At 48.6% G+C, this 22070-nt stretch overlaps 1 long non-coding RNA gene across 1 annotated transcript in view; it reads right to left on the bottom strand.

Moving 5' to 3' along the window:
- Positions 1–17508: 17508 nt before the first annotated feature.
- The window catches only part of LOC115495627 (uncharacterized), a 58061-nt gene continuing 53499 nt past the window's right edge, over positions 17509–22070 (bottom strand). The window contains exon 2 of the long non-coding RNA XR_012056555.1: positions 17509–17861. This is a non-coding gene — a long non-coding RNA (uncharacterized lncRNA). The remainder of the gene's footprint in view (positions 17862–22070) is intronic.

Here is a 22070-nt window from a genome sequence, read left to right as displayed (position 1 = left end):
CCTCTTCTCAGGCCCTTTATTCTCACTCATGCCAGTTTGGAATGTCTTCCCTCATCTGTCACCCTGACTCCTTTAATTTTTCTTCCAGTGCACCAATTTACCGTGGCCCCAAATCTCCTGAACACACAGTGGGTTCTTCTGCTGGTGCCCATCTGCTGGAGATGTTGTAACCCAAAGTGGGGCTTCCTCTCAGCTATTTTAGTTGAGTCTGGTAATTTGTCTGACACAGAAAATCCCCAAGCTGTAATCAGTGCCTGGGATGTTTGAGTGGAAAAGGAGAAAATTATTACATAGTTCATCTCCCTGTGGTCAATTACTCTGTGCCTACACATAGTCTGGAGCAGCCAGGGTGATTGTAAAGGTATCCAGCCTTTGTTTTGGCTCCATGGCCTCTGGATTTGGAGAAACAGAACACCCATGGCCTAACAATGGTTAGAGGTGGGTGGTCCTCAGTTTTTCTGGGAACATCTTGGGCAAAGAACCATCGACCTCCTCTTCCCTCCCATTTAGCCAGGCCTGGGCAGAGGGAGTGGAGGAATGGATGGATGGATGGATGGATGGATGGATGGATGGATGGATGGATGGATGGATGGATGGATGGATGGATGGATGGATGCCCTCTCCTCTCAGCAAGAGGGGATGTCTGCCTGATGGTAGTGGCCAAATTTTCAGAGTGATTTCATATAAGTGTCTCACAGTTTTGGTGGAGCATGACTGTATCCCAAGGACTCCCCCAGAGCTGATTTAGGGCCTTAAAAAATGGGTTTGGAGTACCTGGAGTTCCACACCAGGCACATGGCCCACGGTGTCCTGCCTTGGAGACTGGATCCTAGGCAGAGACAAGGTGTGAGCAAGGAGTTGCCTGGAGCTACCCAGGCCTGGAGTGAAAGCCTAAGTGCAGAAAGCTTATTAGTGCTCAGCTGGGCTGCAAGAGGCACTTGAGGTCACTCAGGGACTTTGCCTTAGTCCTCCACCCACCCGTGCACTCGGGCTGGGGCCATGGTGAGCAGCTCCTGGGGGAGTGGAGCCAGCCTGGTGTGCAGGACCTTGGGCTTGGGCAATGTGTGAAAAGGCACCTGAGACTGGAATCAGGAAGCTTCTTTTAGGCACAGTATCACAGAATATCCTGAGCTGATCCCACAAGGATCACTGAGTCCAACTCCTGGCCCTGCACCAGCCCACCCTTATTTAGACAACACTTAAATGAGCATTTTAGTTGAGAAAAGGTGATTGAACCCTAAGCTGCTGCTGGTGCCTAGACCCTTCCCTGCTCCTTGCTCCCAGCCTGTTCCCCCTAAGCACTGCTGCCCTTGAGACAGTTGCTCATGGGGTGATGACCACAGGCAGCAGGAGCCCTGTGCTGATTTGGGGTCACTGGGAAAAGGTCACACAGACAACATCTAAGCTTCTAAATCTTGGTGTCCACCAAGATAGAAGGCAGTGTTCTGCAGCTTGTGTTTTTGATGTTCCAGCATCTTCCTGAGGCAGGGTACAAGATAAGCCTGCAACAAACCCAAGTAGAGAAGTAATTTTCTTTTAATTGCTGATGTAGGACAGTAGAGATGAAAAACCAAGTGTCCAAGGGTATAGAAGCCCTCATCCTCTGATTAGATGCATATAATGAGATGGAAAGCTAATCTATCATATTTAGAATCAGTCAATTAGAGGGTTAGGGTTATGGATACATTTAGCTTTAGCGTTAGGGAGATATTTAGACCACATACTGTACTTAGTCATTGCCATGCTAAGTGATAGTAGATGCAGGTCACCCTATATATGGGCCATGGTAATCAGCTTAAGTATTACTAATTAAGCCTTTCACCTCTGGGCTCCCTTCCATGCCACCACGCATGAAATGGGCCACTGAGGTCACAGTGAGATGCTCCTTAAAACCCAATACCCAGTGTTTATGGTGAAGTGGAGGGTGATTTGGCTTTCTAGCTCTGTCTCTGCTGCATGGAGAGGGCTGTGAGCACACAGCTCTTGCTTTAATCATGTGTTTTGCTTCTGAGTCTCAAGGTGCCAGCTGGGCACTGCCAGCCCTCCACTTGCCCAGCTGCCTGCCTGGCATTATTTGAAGCCCACGAACTGTCCAGGTAAATAAACCACATCAAAGTGAGCGTGGCTCTGGCATCTCCCTCCTGGCAATCCTCAGTCATGTTTTCAGAGGAAGTCAATAAAGGCTGCAAAGGCTGTAGTTGCTCTGGAAAGCAGCTTATGTGATTAGGCCAAAAATAGCCCACAAAGGAAAGGCTGAACATTTGTGTGTGTGATGCAGTGATGCCCAGTGATGCCCTCCCTCCCCACGCCCTGAGACACAGGTAAGTGTCCAAGGTCCTCAGCTGGCTCTGGCACCAGCCCCTCCTCTTCAGATTTCATGGATCCCTCAGGCCACAAGCTCTTGATGACTTTATATTAATGTGCAGTTGCATCTGCTTTTAGGACTTTGCTGTGTCAGGATGGTGGCAGAGCCACAGGCCACCCTGCTGCAGAGGGCAGGAGAACAGGGAGCTTCCCAGTGCCTCCCAGCCCAGGAGGAAGGCAGGGGTAGCCATGGAAGTGGGGGTGCAATGACTCTGGTTGCTCTCCAGATCAAAGGGAGTTGTTTTGGAGCAGCTTTTCCCTGACAGTGTTACTGAGACATTCCTGGGAACACTCAGGCTCCACTTTCATAGAAGCTTAGAATATCCTGAGTTGGGAGGGACCCACAAGGTTCATCCAAGTCCAACTCCTGGCCCTGCACAGGACAGCCCCAAGAATCCCACCATGTGCCTGAGAGCCTTATCCAAATATTTCTTGAGCTCTGTCAAGCTTGGGGCTGCAAAACAGCCACCTTGCCTTTAAACCTTTCCCTCTCCATCCTTTCCTCAGAGGCCAATTGCTCCATTTCTGCCTTCATTTCTGGTCTCCTGGGAATCTGAGTAAGATCCTCCTGCTTGTGATGGGCAAAGCTGAATGCATGTCCATAGCAGCTCTTTCCAGGCACTTCCAAACCCTTCAGCCCCATCCCTCTGGGGCAAGTCTTTGCAAGCTGGCAGGAGCTGGCACAGAGGGCTTGAAGCAGGGATTATGGTATTCTGTCTCAGGGGAATACCAGGGACTGGTGCTGCTCACCAGCTACTGGAAAAGGTCTTAACTTTGGCATGCCCTGTGAGCAGGAAATTATTTGAAATATTGCGTATTTTCTGGGACATGGTGCAAGCATTGTCTGGGGCCAGCTGGTGAAGATCCCCCAGGGAAAGCTGTCAGCTTTGGGGCTGATGGAGACCTGGCCCAGGGAGGTGGAGTGGGGATGATGCAATGAGCCACAGCTCTTGCACCGCCGCGCTGGGGCGTGGGCAGGGAAAGTGTCCGTGGTGTCCGGAGCCATGCTGGGCAGTCAGGGTGCTGTGACATGGCAGCAGCTCTTCCCCAGGCTCTGGAGGGGCAGCCAAAGCTTTGGCTTTCTTGGCAGGTCCCTGGTGTTTTGCTACCTGCGTTCCCAAGGGCCAGGGACACTGCAGGTGGAGCACAGAGCCTTGATGTAGAGTTAAATTAGCAGCAAGTGCCTGTGGCAAGAAGCCTGTGACAAACATTTCATGTTTTCATGGAATCACAGAATGGTTTGGGTTGGGAGGGATCTTGAGGATCATCTTGTTCAAACCCCCTGCCATGGGCAAGGACACCTTCTGCTAGACCAGGTTGCTCTAACCCCCATCCAACCCCAAGGATATTTCCCTTATCCTGGTGGGGAAGCATTTCTGTCCCATGGACGGTGCTCTCCAGCAGCAGTAAAATCTGTTGGGTTATTTCCCTCCTAATTCTTAGCCAGTAACTGCAGGTCTTTGAGGGACTTTCCATCTGGCCATGTTCAGCTGCACCTTGGCACGTGCAGGTTGGTCAATGACTGGACAAGTCTTTGCAAATCCATGCTCAGCCAAGCCAGCCCACAGGCACACCTCTCTCTGTACCTACAGGACCTGTACATTGTCTTATTCATCCTCCTCCTTTTGTCTTTTTGCCCATCTGTGATCCTCCACTACAGGTCCTGCTCCCTATTTGGGGAGGAGCAGCATTGTACCAAGGAAAAATGATCAATGTGACCTCTGAAAAGTTGGTTTTATCACTCTCTGAGCCTGTGTTTTGTTTTGGGGGGGTTATTTGTTGTTCATTCACCCGGCTTGCTGAGCTGCTCCAGTGCTCAGTCAGCACTTGGAGGTGGTGTAAGTGAGCACAGCTCTGCCCAGCAGGGTAGGGATGTCTTTGCTGTGGTGTGAGCAGTGTTGCCATTGGTTTGAATGTCACTTTTGGGGGTGGCATGGCCACCTCCCCATCACTGGTGGGGAGGGCAGTGCTTCCCCTTGCTCAGCACAGTAGTGGGGCCAGACACTCTCTCCTTTTCCATGGAAAGAGACATTCTGAGCACAGGGAGTTGTTCCTACTCTTCCTCATAGGATCCACCACCATTTTTGTTGCCTGTTTTTCCCATGAACTTTGCCAGTTTTCCACAGGTACCAGCCATGGCCCATCTGTGATAGCCCAAGAACAAAAGGGCTCAAACCATGGGGGTCCTGCATGTCAGAGACCCCCAGCTGGCATCTGTCTCTGCTTGAAAGGTGAGGATCTGTCTCCCAGGTGGGAATTTGGAAGAACAGCCATGCCCAGGGTGAGAGGGTGGAACCAGCAGGAAGCACACCAGTGGTTTAGATATGGGGTGAGAGCCTGGATTTCCAGAAGTAAACTTTGGGTCATGTTTTTGGGAGATGCTGGAGTTGGGTTGGTATTTTCCTGTTTGTTTTCTTACATTGCTGAATTCCTGAAGGTGGATGCTCGACCTGGACTCCAGGCCTGTGTTCCTGGTGATGGCAATGGAAATCCTGTCTGTGACCTGAAACACCATCAGCTTCCCAAATCCTGAGCACATTGTGTGGCCCCTCCAGTGCATCCCATGGGAAGAGAGTGAGTGGGGCCTCTCCTGACTACCTGCTGCAGGGATTTAGGGATTAAAAAAGGCAAGAGCCATGCTGGGCACTGACCCAGCTGCCAAGCCCAGGGCTGAGGTGGTGTGAACATTGTGGGGGTGGATCCTGGCACTGGAATGAGGGCTAAAGGCAGACCTGCTCTCTGAGGCTGTGGGGACATTGAGTTGCCTCTTGGCAAGGCATTGCCTGGGAGGGGACTGTGTTCCTTGCAGCATCCCTGGTGCAGGATTATGGGCTGTGGCAGTGTTTGCCCACCAGCACACGCAGCAAACAACTCAGCTGTTAGTCCTGGCTGCCTGCCTGGCAGCTGATACCAAGGGCTGCTGCCATCCCTGTAGGGTGGAGACCCAAGCCTACCACAGAAACAGGAATCTTTTCATCTAAGAGAAGCCCAGAGATGTCAGAGTCCAGGACATCCCTCTGGCTGCCCTGAATGTCTCCAGACCCTGGCAGTGGGCTCAGGGACCTTGGCAAGAAGTCAAAAACACCCGTGGCTTCGATTTTAGCCCATGGGGGAGGCTGCCAACTCTATATGAGGAATTACAAGCCAAAAGGGTTTGAGTAGTGTAATAGGTGAATTTACACAGGGTGGAAAAGTAGAATTTTAGGGTTTTTTAGAATGAAATTCAGGGGTACAAGATGGAGGAATCTGGTGTGTCCTAGCCTTTTCTTCCTGCTTCTTGTCCTCCATGTCTTGCTGTGATGGTGACACTTTCTATTGGTTTAGGATAGGGACACGCTGTCCAACATAGGTGTTAGATATTGGTGCTTTGTTATAAACAGACAATGCATAACTTTTTATATAAAAGGCAAACACCGCCCGAGACGCCGGCCAGACTGCGATGGTTCTGTGCTAGGCGGGCCAGAGAGAAATATTACAGATAAGAAAGAATAAACAACCTTGAAAACTCGACTTCACCTATTCCAGACCTGTTCTTCGGCTGCCAGGCTAGGGGAACAAGGCCTTTCACACTGCTGGGGTCTCACCAGCTGACCCTGACACAGAGATGGTTTTTTGGGGTCCCAGCAAAGCTTCAGAAGCCAAGCAGGTGCTGCAGTGAGGAGGAGCTGCCCACTCGCTGCCTTTGCTGCTTCTCCTGTCTGGGGCTGTTGCACCATCCCAGCTGACAAGTCAAACATGGCAAGGAGTGCCCTTTACTCCTTCCTGGGTCAGTTGCTGCTGAATCACTCAATATTTGTTCTGGTTACATGGCCCTTCTTATCAGAGCTTTTTCTACTTCACCCTTCCACTTCCTGGCACACCAGGGTTCATCTCCTGACCCACTGGGCATTTCCAAGCTCTGTTTCCAGTCTGGGCTTTCCATCCTGGCCCTGTGAGTGAGGCAGGCTCAGCCTCCCCACTGCCTTCCCAAGCATTCATCAGGGCTAAGGGGGATAGAGCTGCAGCCCCCAACACATTTCTGGGTTAAATCACACCAGTTAAATCTCTCCTGGGATATTCTGGCCCTCCACAGCATCCTGGATGCTCCCCAGTGTGCTCTGGGGCCTGGGGTATGAGGTGAGGGTATCCCAGAGGCTCATTCCATCCTGGAATGGGCCCTAACACCATGTATTTGGGCATGCCTAGTGCCCCATTTTCCTCCCCTCTGCAGATCAGCAGGGATGGGGTCTTCAGAGGCACAATTCATGGCTGCCCTCCTCAGGTTTACAGGCCATCCCAGCCGGAGCATGCCCAAATTCTGGATGTGGCCCTAAACCAGGTGATGCCACACAGGAACTTCCAGCTGGGTGGGTGCAGCCATTGCCCTGAGATGCTGAGTTTGGGGTGTGGAGCAGATGTTTCCAGGGCTGTGCTGGCACCCCTGCAGCATCCAAAAACTGCCACTGGGGCCTGGATCTGGGAAGGGGTCACCACTCTTCCCCCCACCCCACACAAAGGTGTTGGCTACTGTTGGAATCTGAGGTATTGATGATTCCCAGATTGTAGAAAGTCTCTGTCTTTCTGCCCCGTTGCCAAAGAAGAAGCCATAATTGGTCTGTGCTGGTTTCAAGTTGTTTATTCTGTTTATCTCTAACATGTTCTGCTGCCCTGCCGCAGTTCTGTCCTGCAGGGCAGCGTGTGGGGCTCTGCCCTCAGTGGGATGTTACAAACATTAAATACCAGAAACTACCTGTGCTGGATTTACAATAACGTGCCAATATCTGTCACCTACATTGGACAGTGTGTCCCCAGCCTAAACCAATAGAAAAATGCCAACACCACAGTGAAACATGGAGGGCATGAAGAAGGAGAAAAAGGACAAAACACACCCAATTTCCTCCATCTTGTCCCCTTTGAACCCCTAATCTAGAATCCTAAAATTTTACTTTTGCACCCGTGCTACACTTAATTATTACTTATATCAAACACTCAGAGCTTGTAATTCATCCTGTAAGATTGAAAACTCTTTTCCATGGACAGAGATCACAGACAGTGTCTCTGGGGGCTCTGTCCAGGGGGGTTCCTGACCCCTGCCAGGGTCCCAGACCTGCCAGGGCAGCCAGAGGGAAGCCCTGGATTCCCACAGGCCACCCCACACAGCCATCAGGGAGCCTGAGCAGGGTGAGGTTCCCTCCCTGTGGCGTCAGCTCTCTGCACCCCTGTGTTTGTGCTGTGGCTGATTAAAGCTCTGAGCAAGGCAATTATGGCATGCAGGGTGCTTAAATAGGAGGTGCTGGGGAGATGAGCTCCTCTGCTCTCTTGGAGAGTATCTGGGGGTGTATTTGGGGGTCGTTCCTGCCTTCCCTGCCCTGGATCATCTTCATGGCACGGCGATTTCCAGTCATGGTTTGTGGTGGGCAGCAGTGGCCTGGAGGGATTTGTTCTGTCCCTGCCTCAGTGGTGCCTTCCCTCCCTGGCAGGGAGGATGAAGCAGCTGGAGATCCTGGCCCTACGTGTCCAGGCAAAAGCAAACCTGGGAGGCCACAGCCAAGTGAATTTGCTCTTAGAGTTCACTCCAGTTTCATTTTGAAGGACTTCTCTCGATTTGTAATTTGAACTAATAAGAGAGACTCTAGAAACAAAAGATAAATCCAGCCCAACGGTGCATCACTGAGCATCCTTTTCACACCTCAGGGCTTTCTTTTTTTGATATTTAGAGTTTATTTAGAGTTCTTGTAGAATGATTTGGGTTGGAAGAGGTCTTAAAGACCAACTCATTTCAACTCCCTGCCATTCCTTCCTTCCTTCCTTCCTTCCTTCCTTCCTTCCTTCCTTCCTTCCTTCCTTCCTTCCTTCCTTCCTTCCTTCCTTCCTTCCTTCCTTCCTTCCTTCCTTCCTTCCTTCCTTCCTTCCTTCCTTCCTTCCTTCCTTCCTTCCTTCCTTCCTTCCTTCCTTCCTTCCTTCCTTCCTTCCTTCCTTCCTTCCTTCCTTCCTTCCTTCCTTCCTTCCTTCCTTCCTTCCTTCCTTCCTTCCTTCCTTCCTTCCTTCCTTCCTTCCTTCCTTCCTTCCTTCCTTCCTTCCTTCCTTCCTTCCTTCCTTCCTTCCTTCCTTCCTCTCTTTCTATCTCTCTCTTTTCTTTTCTTTTCTTTTCTTTTCTTTTCTTTTCTTTTCTTTTCTTTTCTTTTCTTTTCTTTTCTTTTCTTTTCTTTTCTTTTCTTTTCTTTTCTTTTCTTTTCTTTTCTTTTCTTTTCTTTTCTTTTCTTTTCTTTTCTTTTCTTTTCTTTTCTTTTCTTTTCTTTTCTTTTCTTTTCTTTTCTTTTCTTTTCTTTTCTTTTCTTTTCTTTTCTTTTTTCTCTTTTCTCTCTTTTCTTTCCCCCTCAGAAGCCATCTCTCTGTGTGCTGTCTGGATGAATCCAGCTTTTCTTACTGCTGCCCCTGGAGCTACACAGCAGTTGAGACATGGTATTCATGTGCATCTACATGTTGTATATGGAGAGATCCTCTATTAATCTTAAACACTCTTTGATCAGAAAAATAATGACTCCCTGGCATGAATTGCTTCACAAATTTTGCTTTTGTGGAGAGAAGCTCCTTGGCTTGAGCTTTTCCATCCTAATAGGAACAAGTTATATCTGATGAACAGACCTTGCTGCTTTCATTCACAAAGCAGTGATTTACCCTCCAAGCAGCAGCATCCCAAGTTAGCATCCCTGCAGCACCATTTATTCAGCAGTGCAGGCAGCCAGGAGGATAATGTGGGGTGCAAACCTGGGGTTTCTATCTATTCTGCACCATCTGGCATGGCTTTCCCCTTCTTGGCATATTTCAGGACACATAAACCAGGCAGGGAAATGTTTTTTCTTCATGTGAGGAAATTCACGGCACCACATAACCAAATTTACCCTACAGAATAGCAGCTACAGCTCCCAGTAGATCCAGTGGAAAACAGTTGTAGCCCAGCAAATTCCACTTCGACCCATACAGCTGCAAATCCATAAAAGACTTGGATTTTTCCCTGCACAAAGGTCCTATAAAGGCTTCCTGCAGCCTTGACTCCTTTCCAGCTCAGCCTCCCAGGCCACCTCAGCCCAGCCAGGACTTTCCAAAGAAAATCCTGTCAAAACCTCCCCAATCTCTCTGGTTTGTGTTTTGTGCAATGCTCTGATGGGAAAATATTGATTCTGGACTTTAAAGCAGCTGCTTTGTATATTTGACCAATTAATCAGTACCAAAGTGTGGCCTGAACTGTCCTTGTCCTTGTCTGGGTCCCTTTTTATATTTTTAATGCAGCCTTAAAAGCACAGGGGGTATTGACATAAGGAAGAGCCAAATGTAACAATGAATCAGCACAAATCCTCTATACTGGCAATTTAGTCTGTTTTAACTCCATGCAGCTTTTTTTTTTTTTAATTCCTTTTTATTCTTTTACCCTCCAGATTTTATTCAAAATGGAAATATTTAAAAGGCCATTTCAGAAGAATGTTAAGCATTTGTGCAGAAAGAGAGAAAATCAGGCTGATGGAAAAAATACAGAAACCCAAACCTGTAGCTGAAGAAGAGTAGGTTTAGGTGGGATGTTAGGAAGAAATTCTTTGCTATGAGGGTGGTGAGGCCCTGGCACAGATTCCCACAAAGCTGTTGCTGCCTCATCCCTGGCAGTGTTCCAGACCAGCCTGTATGGGGCTTGGAGCAAACTGGGATAGTGGAAGGTGTCCCTGCCCCTGGCAGGGGGTGGAACAAGATGATCTTTAAAGTCTCTTCCAACCCAACCCATTCTATGATTCTATACTGGTCACAGTGATCTGCCCAGAGATTTCTGTGCCTCGGGCTTTTCAGCAATTTCTGTGAGCACAAACCTTTCCACAGGGCTGAAGCTGATAAGGTTTGTTACGAGGAGCTGGAGTGCATCCTGTGCTTGCCACTCACTAGACCGCAGTAAAAACTCCTTTTTGTTTGGTTAACATGGGCTCAGCTCATGCCTGTGCTGCTCCAGTTGGGATTTGGGTTGGAGCTGTGTTTGGAGGTGACCTGGCCCTGTTCTGGCAGCCCACACTCCTCAGCATGGTGCTGCTCCCTGCTAAGCAGTCCTGAGAGGGGCTCTGGTGATGAACTCTTTTGGCAAAGCAGCAAATGATCCCAGTGGCAGCCCCAAAGCCCTGCAGCAGAGATCTGTGCACTGGAAAATGCTCTGCCCTCCCTCAGCACTGTCCCAGTGAGGTGTCATGCTGAGCTAGTCTAAAAATTTAACCCTTGGGTGAAGGAGCATCAAAGATATATTTACTCTAACTTAGAAGTAGTTTTGTATCTCTGAATTAAAACCTTTCAATGGCTTGGTCCCACAGCTTACACATTGTGTAAGTCTTCCTGGCTGCCTATGCTGAACCTTGGGCACCTCCCACCACTGCACCTCCCACCCTTGCATGTCCCACTGCTGCTCTGTGCTGGTAACAGGGGTATGATCCATGGGGGCAGATGAAGAGCCAGGGGCATTTTATTTTCCAGCTCTCCCCATTCCATAATTCTGCAGCCAGCTTTGAGGACAGGACCCACCAGAGGGTCCAGGTGAGGGTGAATGTCACCTCTCCAAGGAGCAGGACTGCCTGTGCCTGGGCAGTGTGGGAGGGCAGCCTGAGCTGCCCTCCAGCTCCATGTCCTGTCCCCTTACTTAGTCCAAGTCTTCTTAAAAGGCCAAAAGGCAAACCAGGAGGATAAAGGGTGGGGAATTTCCTCCTGGGCATGGCTCAGTGACCCTGTGGGTTAAGCATGTGGCTATTTTGAAACAAAGCAGGCAGGGTGGGAGGTAATGGGGTCTCTGCTGCCATCAGTGGGGTTCATGAGCATGTGCTGGGGCTGGTGCAGGGGCTGTGCTGTCCCCCTCATCAGTTTTAGACTGGCAAAATCCCAAAACTTTCCAGGCCACATCCTGGTGTCTTAGGCAGGTCTGTAGGATGGTAGGACGGAGGAGGTACCAAAGGCTTCCCACTGAGCCCAGTGGGAGAGACTGGTGGGTCTCCTGGGGCTGCAGCTCACCTCTGCATTTGGAGGAGAGGGAGGGAAAAAAAGATCCAGCTTTTTGTTTCCAGGCTCTTTGTCTTTCTCACAGAGCTGGAAAATAATGGAGAGAAAGTGTGTGGGGCAGGGAAGGAAGATGTTGTGTAAAGGAGACACACTCTGAAGCTGAGAGCTGTTGTCTTGGTCACAGGGAAGCAGCTGCTGCAGTGGGACTGGGTTTGATGTGCACAGAGCCACTTGGCAAAAGTGTCCTCAGGAGCATCGTGGGGCAGATTCACTGTCTCCAGCTTGTTTTAAAAGGTGAGGAGCTGACAGGAGCCTGCCTAGCCCAGCTTTTCAAGCAACAGGACTTCACCTTGGAGAGCTTGTGGAGAAGCCACAGGTGCTCCAGGGTACTTGGTCGGGATAAAGGCTCAGGAGAGGGCTTGGGGGACTCACTCTCAGAAGAGAGGCAAAAAAATAAAACTCCTCAGAGTTTCTGAAGTTATTTGTGCCCTCAGTTAGTGCTCTTGATGGACGTCCTCCTTACAGCATTTGGTGAAAGTGAGTGTGAAGGTTGTTTAGCAGCAGTTTATTTTTAGCTGAGATGACTTGTGACAGCACAATGGTGTTGCAACACCACAGTTCTTGTCTGTGGCTTCTCTGTGCTTTGGTAGTGGAGTGAGTGAAGGCTCCTGACAGGGGCTCATTGTGCTGGAAAGTGCAGAGGTGTTGCAAGAGCCAGACCCCTCCCAAGGAGGCAGAGAACAGCCCTGCAGGAGCAGAAAGGAAGTGGCGTTGGCCTCGTGGGCAGCCTGTGGGTCCTTGTCACAGCCCCACCGTGGCTCGAGCCACCTACCCCGACCCCAGCACAGCCAAGAGCTGCACAACCCATGGGTGATCTTCTCTGAGGGGATGGAGATGGGAGGCTCCTGCCACAGGAGCTCCTTCCAGCTCTCCTTCCAGCCCTGCTGCTTCTTCTCCATGAGCATGGACCACGCTGCTCCAAAATAGCTGTTCTGACTCCAGCAACATCACTGCAGCTGTGTGAAGTGACAGAACTGGAAATGATTATGGGGCCAGGGAGGAGACTGGGGGCCAAAAGGAAATCTAAACCTACAGCCCATCACTGTAACTAAACCTGTCTGCCAAAAGCAGCTCCTCAGTTCAGCTTCTTACCTGGTGTAAGAGACATCAAAGGCATAAGGATCTGGTTTCCTCAGCTACTATCCTTTCACTTGTGCCTGCTTTTCTGCCTGTGTAAATCCATTAACTCTTGCCCAAGGTAACAGCCCAGAATGAGGTACCTGATCTGCCTCTTTTCAGGCAACACAACCTGAGATGAAAGCTGTGCAAGCTTGGCATGCCCCTCTGTAAATCCCTACGTGTCGATTCCCTGTCTCCTCCTCAAGTTTTACAGGATGCCGACAGCTCTCTGCCTGTTTTATGGTTTCGTGGCAGTTGCTCGACACATCAATATGAGAATTAATTAATCTTGGCTACAGGGTAGGCAGCAGCTCAGGCAGCCCAAGAGCAAACAAGGTCAGGATTTCAGCAACAGCCCATTTAGAGAACTTGCTGGGGCTCCAGCAGAGCAGCCTCGGCTCTGCAATTTTTATTTGGATCACTGCTCTCTTGCCTTGTTTGCAAGTTCTGTCCTGTTGGCAAGGCTGCTGTGAAGCCAAACCCAGAAGCCTATAGCAGATGACTCTGCTCCATACAGGGAGCAAGGATTAGGGCAGGGATAGTGTTTGGCTCACAAACACAGTCACTACAAAACAATTATTGACTTAAAATCCCTTTGCTGGTGGCCCAACTTTCATTTAGTGATGTTAAAAGGTCAGGAGGAAAATGAAGCTTTTTTTGCCCTAATTTCTTTAAGTGCTAAATTCATGGCAAGCAATTGAATTAACAATTTAGATTAAGGCAACAGCTTCAGATGGTGGAGAAACTCTGCTCTTTAAAGGATGCCTGAATAAAAAATGAAATGCAGCTTTTCGGAATGGGATTGGAATTGCCCTTGGCCTCCTGTTACAAACATCCTCCTTGGTAAGTGAATAATCCAGGACAGCCATGCTCATTGCAGCACTCAGCCCTGTAACATGCCCACAGATCACAGTGAAAGACTTTGAGCAGCAGCAATAAATACAGGGGAGAAGAAGGATCTACATCAGACTGGCTCTAAATTAATCTGTCTCCTGAAAAAAAAAAAAATTACTATTTCTAGTGAACAGTATTTATCAAGTCGATGCTCTTGGCAGTCCTTGGTAGGTATGAACTATTTTAATTTTTTTTTTTTTTATTTTTCTTCTCTTTGTGTAGCCAAACTTCCTCTGGCTGATCAGAGTGCAGAGTGAGAATGCCCTGATGGAGAGGAGGGATGTCCTCTCTCCATGAAAGGGGCACGGTGGCAGAAGCAAAGGCAAACCCAAAGGAGGGCTCGAGGGTGATGTGACTCCTTTCTTCCTCAAGCCCTGGGCACAGACCCTGTGCAGCTGAGTGCCCTCAGCTCAAACAGGCAATAATCCAAGAGGCTGCAAGGTGGTGGATTGGATCTGGCATGGTTTAGCTGGGAAGCAGCCAGCTCGTTTCCTGGGTGCCTGTTGACAGAAGGGCTTTGACTGCACACACAAGCCTTAGCAGAGACAAAACTCCTGTCTCCCTTTCCAGCAGGAGAATGGACAGATATGACTCTGTCAGCAAAATGCATTTTTCATGTGAGTGGGTTGGGTTGGGCTGGAAGGGAGGCAGAGATCACCCAGTTCCAACCCCCTGCCATGGGCAGGGACATCTTCCACTAGACTGGGTTGCTCCAAGCCCCACCCAGCCTGACCTTGAACAATTCCAGCGACTGTGCACCACAGCTTCTCTGGGCAACCAGGAAACTCATCCTGGACTTTCTTATCAAGCTGGAAAGCTGGTGAATAGTGGTGTGTAGATTTGCATAGCCCAGCCCCTATAAACTGATAGTTTTATTCCAGTGTGAGATGACCCTTTGTAATCTAAACCACAATGGTTGGTCATCCTGGTTGAAGCAGAAAAATCCTCTTATTAGGGGCAGAAATTCATTAAATTTTCATTTATCACTCTTAAAGAGCAGTTCCAGCCATCCCTCTATCCCAAACCCTTGGTTTCGATTTCTTTTTTTTTTTCCCTTTTTTTGGGGTTTGTTTTGTTGTTGTGGTTTTTTTGGGGTTTTTTTTTTTGTTTTTTTGGTTGAGGTTTAGATTTGCCTAGGAAATTTCTTGTCCTGAGAGCAGTGCTGAGAAACGTGTTTTCCATGGCTGGTTCCTTCAGAAATGTTATTACTGGCTTGGGAAAATTTGTGTACAATAAGATTAAGTTTCTCATACTGGAAAATTCAGACACTACAAATTTTTAATGTCAAAAAACCAAACAAGTAAAAACAAGTAATTTCCTAAGAACATACACAATCTGGTGTTGGTAGTTTTTCATGGGAAAATGCTTCACTCCAGTGTGTGAGCCTGTTCCTAAGGTAACTCATGGCAGATGGGGTGAGAGGAAAAACTCACAGGATAATTACAAAGCCTCACTTATCAACCTGCTCCTAACTGTGCTTTGGAGTGGTAGGCAAACATGCAAAACACTGAACCACTCTGTATTTTTATGATGCTTTGAAGTGCGAGTTCCAAAGAAATTTTAACTCGCATGACTTCAGCATTTCCATAGCTGGGTAGTGCTGGTGTCTCGGGGCAACAGCCACCATCTGGCTTTCCAGAAAGAAGTCCAAAACAGGGGGTCTAGTTGGAGATACCATGTTCTTAATCAAGAGAACTGGGCAAAGGAGGGAGCTTGGGAAGTCTTGATGGGTAAATCCCACCATGGTCCTTCTCATGTCCTAAGGGATATTCCCACCATGCAACCTTCGGTGCTCCAGGGTGGCATCTTTGAAGCATAAACAGGTTGGTAGAAGGGGAACCATCATCCCTGAAGCATTTCAGAGGTGATTTTTTAGGGATCCTTTAGTTGGGGTACGCTCCCTCTTTCAGCCAAGCATGTGTGTTTCCCACTTTTCTGATATTGCTCTCCAGAGTGGAGTGGAAATGGGAGATGCTGAGTGTCAACCCTGGGGAGCCTCTGCCATCAGCAGATGCAGGTGTTGGCAAGTGCAGGCAGGCTGCTAAAAATATCCTGCGTGCTTTATTCTTGCTTCAAAGGCCATTAAGTATTTCTATGAGAGCCTTTTTCATCTTCAGCATGGAGATCTGCCTAGTACTCCCACGCATCCTTTATAATCCCTGGAATCTCAGGTTCTTCCAAACTGGGATATCTGGGCTGAAGATCTGAGCAACAAAACCTTTAGTGCTGTGTGGTAGCACTGGGAAATATAGGCAATGAAACTGAGTTTCTTCCCCTTTTAGCCATCCTTGCAACACTAATTCTACTGAGTGCAGGCTGTGGGTTTACTTCCTGTATCTGCAGAGAGCACAATCAAATCCAATTACACTTCACACGAGCATAATCCACATATGTGACTTTTTCATGCAGACTGTTTAGGTCTGGTTCATAAATAGCAGAGGGGTGTTGCGAGGAAGTGTCGTCGTCTCACAGAACCCAACACACCCATGCCTTATAAACAAAAGCACATTGCTTTCCTCTCAGCCACTGCATTCCCAGTGTGTGCTCTGTGATTCCTCGTAGCCCTGTGATTCCTAGCAGCCCGGGTGTTTTTAGTCATCCTAATGTGTTTGCTTAGGCACCAACATTAGTGTCAAAAGCACTTAATGCAAAGGAAACTCCCCAGGAGTGCACAGCTCCCTGCCAGATCCATCGGTGCAGCGTTTATTACCACGGGCTGGGTAATGAATTACCCTCTGATTCTGAGGGCTGCTTCCCACTAGGCCAGCTGGGGGAAAAAATTGCTGGGCCCTGTGGCAAGCACATTTCTCTCCCTCTCAGGATTTTCATAGAGGTGCACAGAGAGAAATGAAAGAGAAAACAATTTCTATTTCTGCTCCTTGTTTTTCCCATGTGGAATGTGTTTGGAGAATTGTTTACCTGGGGTGAGTGCTTAATTGGATTCTGGTGAGGATTGTTTGAGCCTGATGGCCAATCCAACCCACCTGGGGCTGGACTAGAGAGAGAGGGTCACGAGTTGTGTTAGAGTTAGAGAAAGTAGTATGTAGTTTTAGTATCCTCCTTTTATATGGTATATTGATGTATTTTAGCATAGTTATAATAAATAAGTAATTCAGCCTTCTGAATTGAGTCAGACATTGTCATTTCTTCCCATTGGGTTTGCCTGCATTTACAATAGGGTCCCATATTGACAGGCTAAGAGGGTTGGAGTTTAACAGCCTGGGAAACAGGTTTTGGGGACACCTTATTGCATCTTCCAGTACATAAAGGGGGCTGGCAAGAGAGCGACTTTGGACAAGGGCATGGAGTGACAGGACAAAGGGGAATGGCTTTAAAACTGAAGGAGATTGGATATTAGGAGGAAATTCTTGACTGTGAGGGTGGTGAGGCACAGGCTGCCCAAACAGGTTGTGGATTCCTTGTTTCTAGAAGTGTTCCAGGCCAGGCTGGATGGGGCTTGGAGCAACCTGGGATAGTGGAAGGTGTCACTGCCCATGGCAGGGGGCTGGAACCAGATGATTTTTAAGGTTCTTTCTAATCCAAACCATTCTGTGATTCTATGTTAGGTGGCTGTGGGTTCTTGTGCACTCACATCAGCCTCCAGTGACAATAAATCTGAGATGAGGATGGAAATGTTTATTCTTGACTGATGCTGTGATCTCGTTTTGAGCAGATGATTCAAACCTGTGACACAGTGACATCCTCCCACCCTGGAGTGTATTCATGAAAACTCTCATTTCCCATCAGGCTAATTGGGGCTGGGTAACTGTGGCTGAGCCCCTGGGAACCCCTGGCAAAGTGCCTGACCCCTTTCCCAGCCCCTGGCAATGACTCCAGTTTTTCTCCTGTGCCCCCAGCTGTTTTTCAGTGCAAGCAGCTCAGTTTGGAAGTGAGGCTTTAAACCAGGCTTACCTGAGCCTAGATGTGGGTTTTGGGGCAGAGGATTTAGCCAAGAGCCTTCTCATGTGACCCCATCTTTTAGTAAGCAACTTCCAGGCTCTGTCTGTGGGCTCTCCTTAGGCAAATGGAGGCCTGGCTCACTCACTGCTTTAAGAAACCCTCTTTCCTTCATGATTTGTTTGCTGCTTTGATTAATTTTTTTTTCAAGTTTCAAGTCTTTGATGTAAAGGAAACAGTTAAGAGGAATTTGAGCTGAGCTGTGGAGGTGAAGAAGTAGTTGGAGATTCCATTTCAATCTGCTGCTGGAGTTTTGAAGGCAACTCTTAATCATTTTTCTTTTCTAATCTCTTCTTTCTTCCCCCTTTGTAGCAGAAAATGAGCTTTCCTGGGATTTCTGGCTATCACATCCTGCTGGAGGTGCGTGAATCCTCTCTGTGCCCACCAGGATTTGTTGCTTGGCTGTCAGATCAGCTCTGCCTGTGGGGGTGCCTCCAGCCTTCCTTCCATGCATTCTGTCTTCCCTGGAGCTGTAACAACGAAAACACAACAATAATATAAATATAAGAATCCCCACAATTGCTTTAATTCAATTGCTTTTTTCTTAGGGTTTCCAGTGCCAAACTCTTATGCCTGGAAATATCCAGAGCTAATCCATATTTGTAAATGCTGGAGTCACCCTAACAGCAGCTGCAACAACACCAGGCTTCCCTGCCCCTGTGCCTTTACATCTGGTGCTGGAGAGCCTGGCAGTGATGGCTCTGACCCAGGACACTGTCCCAGTCCCCTGGAGATGGAGGGTGGGGGATCCCAGCCTGCACAGGAGCTTTCCAGAAGGAGCTGGGAAGTGGCGAGGCTGGTTTCTTCTTCCCACATGCCAATTTACTGTAACGCAAGGCAAGTCACCTCCTCGCTATCATCGAAGTGGGAGAGTTTATTCCAGGGGATTTTTGGGGTGGATTTGCCTAGGGCTGCTGCCTGAGCTGGTGAGGCCATTAATTAGAGGAAACAATATTGACTTTCAGCATCTTTTGAGAAACTGAGGATCATTTTAAAGAGACAGATCTCTAAAAGGGCCTTGTGCCAATCCCTCACCATTCCAGGAAGGCCTGGATCATCCTGGCCTGGCCTTTGCCTCCTGCTCTAACAAGGATTTAACATTCCCATTATAAATCCATAGAGGAACTGACCCTCTTTCCATCTATATCTCTGATGGAGAGTGAGATCATTACAAACAGTGTCACTCTGAACAATTAATTGCCTGCAATGTAAATATTACAAACAGTGTTTTAACCCTAAATCCCAGAGTTTCTCACCCTGTGGAGAAGGGGAGTGAGCTCCTGCTCCTCCAGCCAGCTGCCTGGCTTGAAGCCAATGTTTTTACAGTGCCAGGGAGCAGAATTTGGAGTATTTGGGTGCAGACACAGCAGCTGTGCCTTTGTCACCACGTGCCTTGGCAGCTGGAATGTGGAGCTCCTCAAAGGGCATGCCATCCCATTTCCTGGCACAGTGCAATTCCCTGGACCCTTGGCATTTTACAGTCCTCAGAAAAGGTTTTTTGCTCAGGGCTTTGTTAGTGTTTGATGTTTTAAGAACACTAAGCAGACACCACTCTCCTAATCCTGTCAGATTTGCAATGAAGCAGATATGTAATCCTTCATGGGTATTAAATTTAATAGCAATAAAGTCTATTTAAGAATTACACTGTCAAATGCCTGCCTAAGCAGAGGAAAATATTCTTAATTTAGACTTCAGCAGAAATCTATTTCCAGTTGTTCTTGTGGAAGTCTCCCCTGCATGTGTGGGGATAAAGATGAGAAAAATGAGCAACAGGTAGTTCCAGATCACTCTTTTCTGGACACTTCTGAGAGAAACAATTCCCAGTAATACATGACCATATTCACATGAGTGCACATACATCTCTACAACTGCTTTTACACCCATAACAGCAGATGTGGGTGCACTCAGGGGCACCCCTGTGTTTAAGGAAAAGCCCCAAGCTGCATAATGCATATTCATGCTAGGGGCAGGATTTTGGGGGGGAGGGAGGGGAGATGTGCTGGGGGCTGAGAGAGAGGAGGTGGCAGCTGTGCCACAGGCAGGATCAGCAGCTCTGGGAGGGATGAATAAGGAATGGGGGGCACAGCCCTGAGGAGGGGAGCAGTGAGGAGAAGTCCTGAGCCTCTGGGTTTGGTGCCCCTCCTAACTGGGGAGCTGTAGCTTGGCTTTGCTTGGGCTTGGCCCAAACACTGGGGGAAGCAGGTTCATTCCACAGATGGAAAGCAGGTTTCTCAGCTGAGTAAACAGCTGAGTTAGCTACCTAATTAAACAATAATTTTAGTGTCTAAAAATTTTAACTCAGCCTCTCCTTTTGGCATGAAATGGGTAAGAGGTCCTTATCTGACCCTCAGTGTCCCAGTGCTGCGGCTGGGAGCCCTGGTGCAGGCAGGAGGATGAGGTGGAGCTGCTGTGGTGGTGGTACCTGAGACACAGCTCACAGCAGAGGAGAAAGTCTCACAGAAAAAGTCTTTTGTGAGACTTCAGGCCGGAAAAAAAAGAGGAAAACTCCATCTTTGCTGTCTGTGAGCTATGCAGCACGACGTGCTGGGCAAAACATGAATGGTTGTTTCAGATGTTGGGTGACTTTTCTCCAAGAAGAATTCGCATCCTCCTGCTCCCACCAGCTGCGGCACAGGGAGCTGGGAGCAGAGAATGCTGTCAGGACATCACAAAAACAAATCCTGTGGGACATGAGTGCCCTCTCCACGTCCCCTCTCTGCCCCCAGCCCTCCGGGTAGGCAGGCAAACACCCGGCTGTGCTGTGCTTTACACGAAAACTTCTTGCATGCGACAAAACCAAGCCCGTGGTGTCACCCAGACCCAACCAGCCGCCGGCACAGGAACTGCCTGATACCACGGGCTAATTAAGGAGCTTTTAATTAGTTTCCGCCAGCGATATGATAAAGTGCTGGCTCTCCTCGTGGGGAAGCCTTGCACCCCTCCTCTCCTACAACAGCTGCCTTCCCAGGAAAGGCGCTGAATGCCGGGGCAGGGATGGAAGATTCTCTTTTTCTTTTAAATGCACGGATCATCCTCGCCACGGCTCTGGATGCTGTGCAGGGATGGTTGGCAGCTTGGGGGGGACCTGTTGTGCCACAACCCGGTGCCATCCTCCCCAGAGGGTTTTTTCACATCCATCCAGGGCGGGCATCTCCAGGCTGCTCCTCGGCCCCGGGCTGCCGGGTGTCCCAGGCTGAGCCTGCTCCAACACGAACCCGAGGGAGCCGGGGAGAGCTGGAGCTCGCTGATGTCCCGGCGAAGAGGGTGGAAATCCCCCGCCCGGGGATGGAGCAGGGATGAGTTTTGGTTTGATCCCGATGAAGAGAGGGCAGGAGGAGCCTGAGCCAGCGTGGCCCCCGCTGCTCTCAGCCTGGGATGACCCCGGGTAGGAGTCCGGGCGCTGCGGGGATGCTGCTGGCATCTCAGCGATGGGCTCTGGCTGCACGGCAAGCCTTTTTCTGAAACGTGATGCCCCGATTCTGGAGATTTTCTAAAGCCTTCTGAGTTTGCATTCTGTTAGAGAGCTTTCTAGCACAATTTTCTGTAAACAACCTGTTGTTTTGCATTCCTTTGTAGAAGTAGAGAAACTGAATGTACTAATAGTTTGTCCAATGTCATTGGAGAAGTGGCGCCTTCACCCTCTGCTCCACTGTCACCTTTGAATAAGTATAGATGCTGCAGTCATAAAATAAACGCTCTCTCTTTTTCACCTTTGCAATAGCAGCGGCTCCTGTCAGGCTTTCACGTGTCCTACAGTGACAACGTGAAACTTCGTGGGGATAAGTCTTTACAGAATTTGCAAGTCCCTCATCATTTTTTTCATGCATGTGCTGGGATACCATTGCCTAAATCACACTGCAGGGTCCATTTTATAGCAACTCAGGCATGTATTTCACACAGAAAATCCATATGCTTGGAAAACATTTAGTCCATGCAGTTTGACATTAGTTAAAACCTCTGAGATAAACATCTTTCAGGCTGAGAATTTGAGCTGTGAATAAACAGACTGAAGTCGGCTAAACTTAGTTTTTTACAGAGTTAGAAATGTGTGATAAAAGGCACATATTCCTGTGGCTGAGTCACCCCCTTGCAAACAGAGTGTCGAAAGAATGCTTTCCCTTGAAACACCTTCCCTTGGAGCAGCCAAGCCTTGACCCTTCCAGACAGCATGAAAATATCTATATATATAGTTCCAGTAGATTTTCATACTGTCTGACCAGCTGCCAGCACCTACTTCAGAGTGGCCTTCCCTAGAGGCAAGGACACAAGCAGGAATCTGTGTTCTGGCTTCAGTTTTCTATTAAAATGCGAAATTGAATTTTAAACAAATGAGAGGGGTTGGCTGATCACAGGCTATTCTGTGATGGATGCTCTGTACCTGCTGACTGATGGAGGCTGTACACCTGCTCCCCATGGAGCAATCCTGATTTACGTGGGCTGAGGATTGAGACCACTGATTTTATGTTAGACATTGTGGCTTTTGACTCCTGGGAGTGCAGGAGAGGAAAAACTCACCCAAGTAAAAGACAGCTGCTTGCCTCCATGTCTGTGGCAGAACAATATTGGCCTCTTAATTTCCTACTGATTAAACTGTAGGAAAACAAAATCTGCTTTGCCTGGAGCGATTTGGCTTCAGCTCAAAAGCTTTCTCATCAAAATGAAATATCATTTGCTGTGAA

This window comes from Taeniopygia guttata, chromosome 5 (genome assembly GCF_048771995.1).
Source record: "Taeniopygia guttata chromosome 5, bTaeGut7.mat, whole genome shotgun sequence".
Classification (NCBI taxonomy): Eukaryota; Metazoa; Chordata; class Aves; order Passeriformes; family Estrildidae; genus Taeniopygia; species Taeniopygia guttata.
The sequence above is the reverse complement of the archived record's forward strand: the minus strand, read 5'-3'. Positions and strand labels throughout refer to the sequence as shown.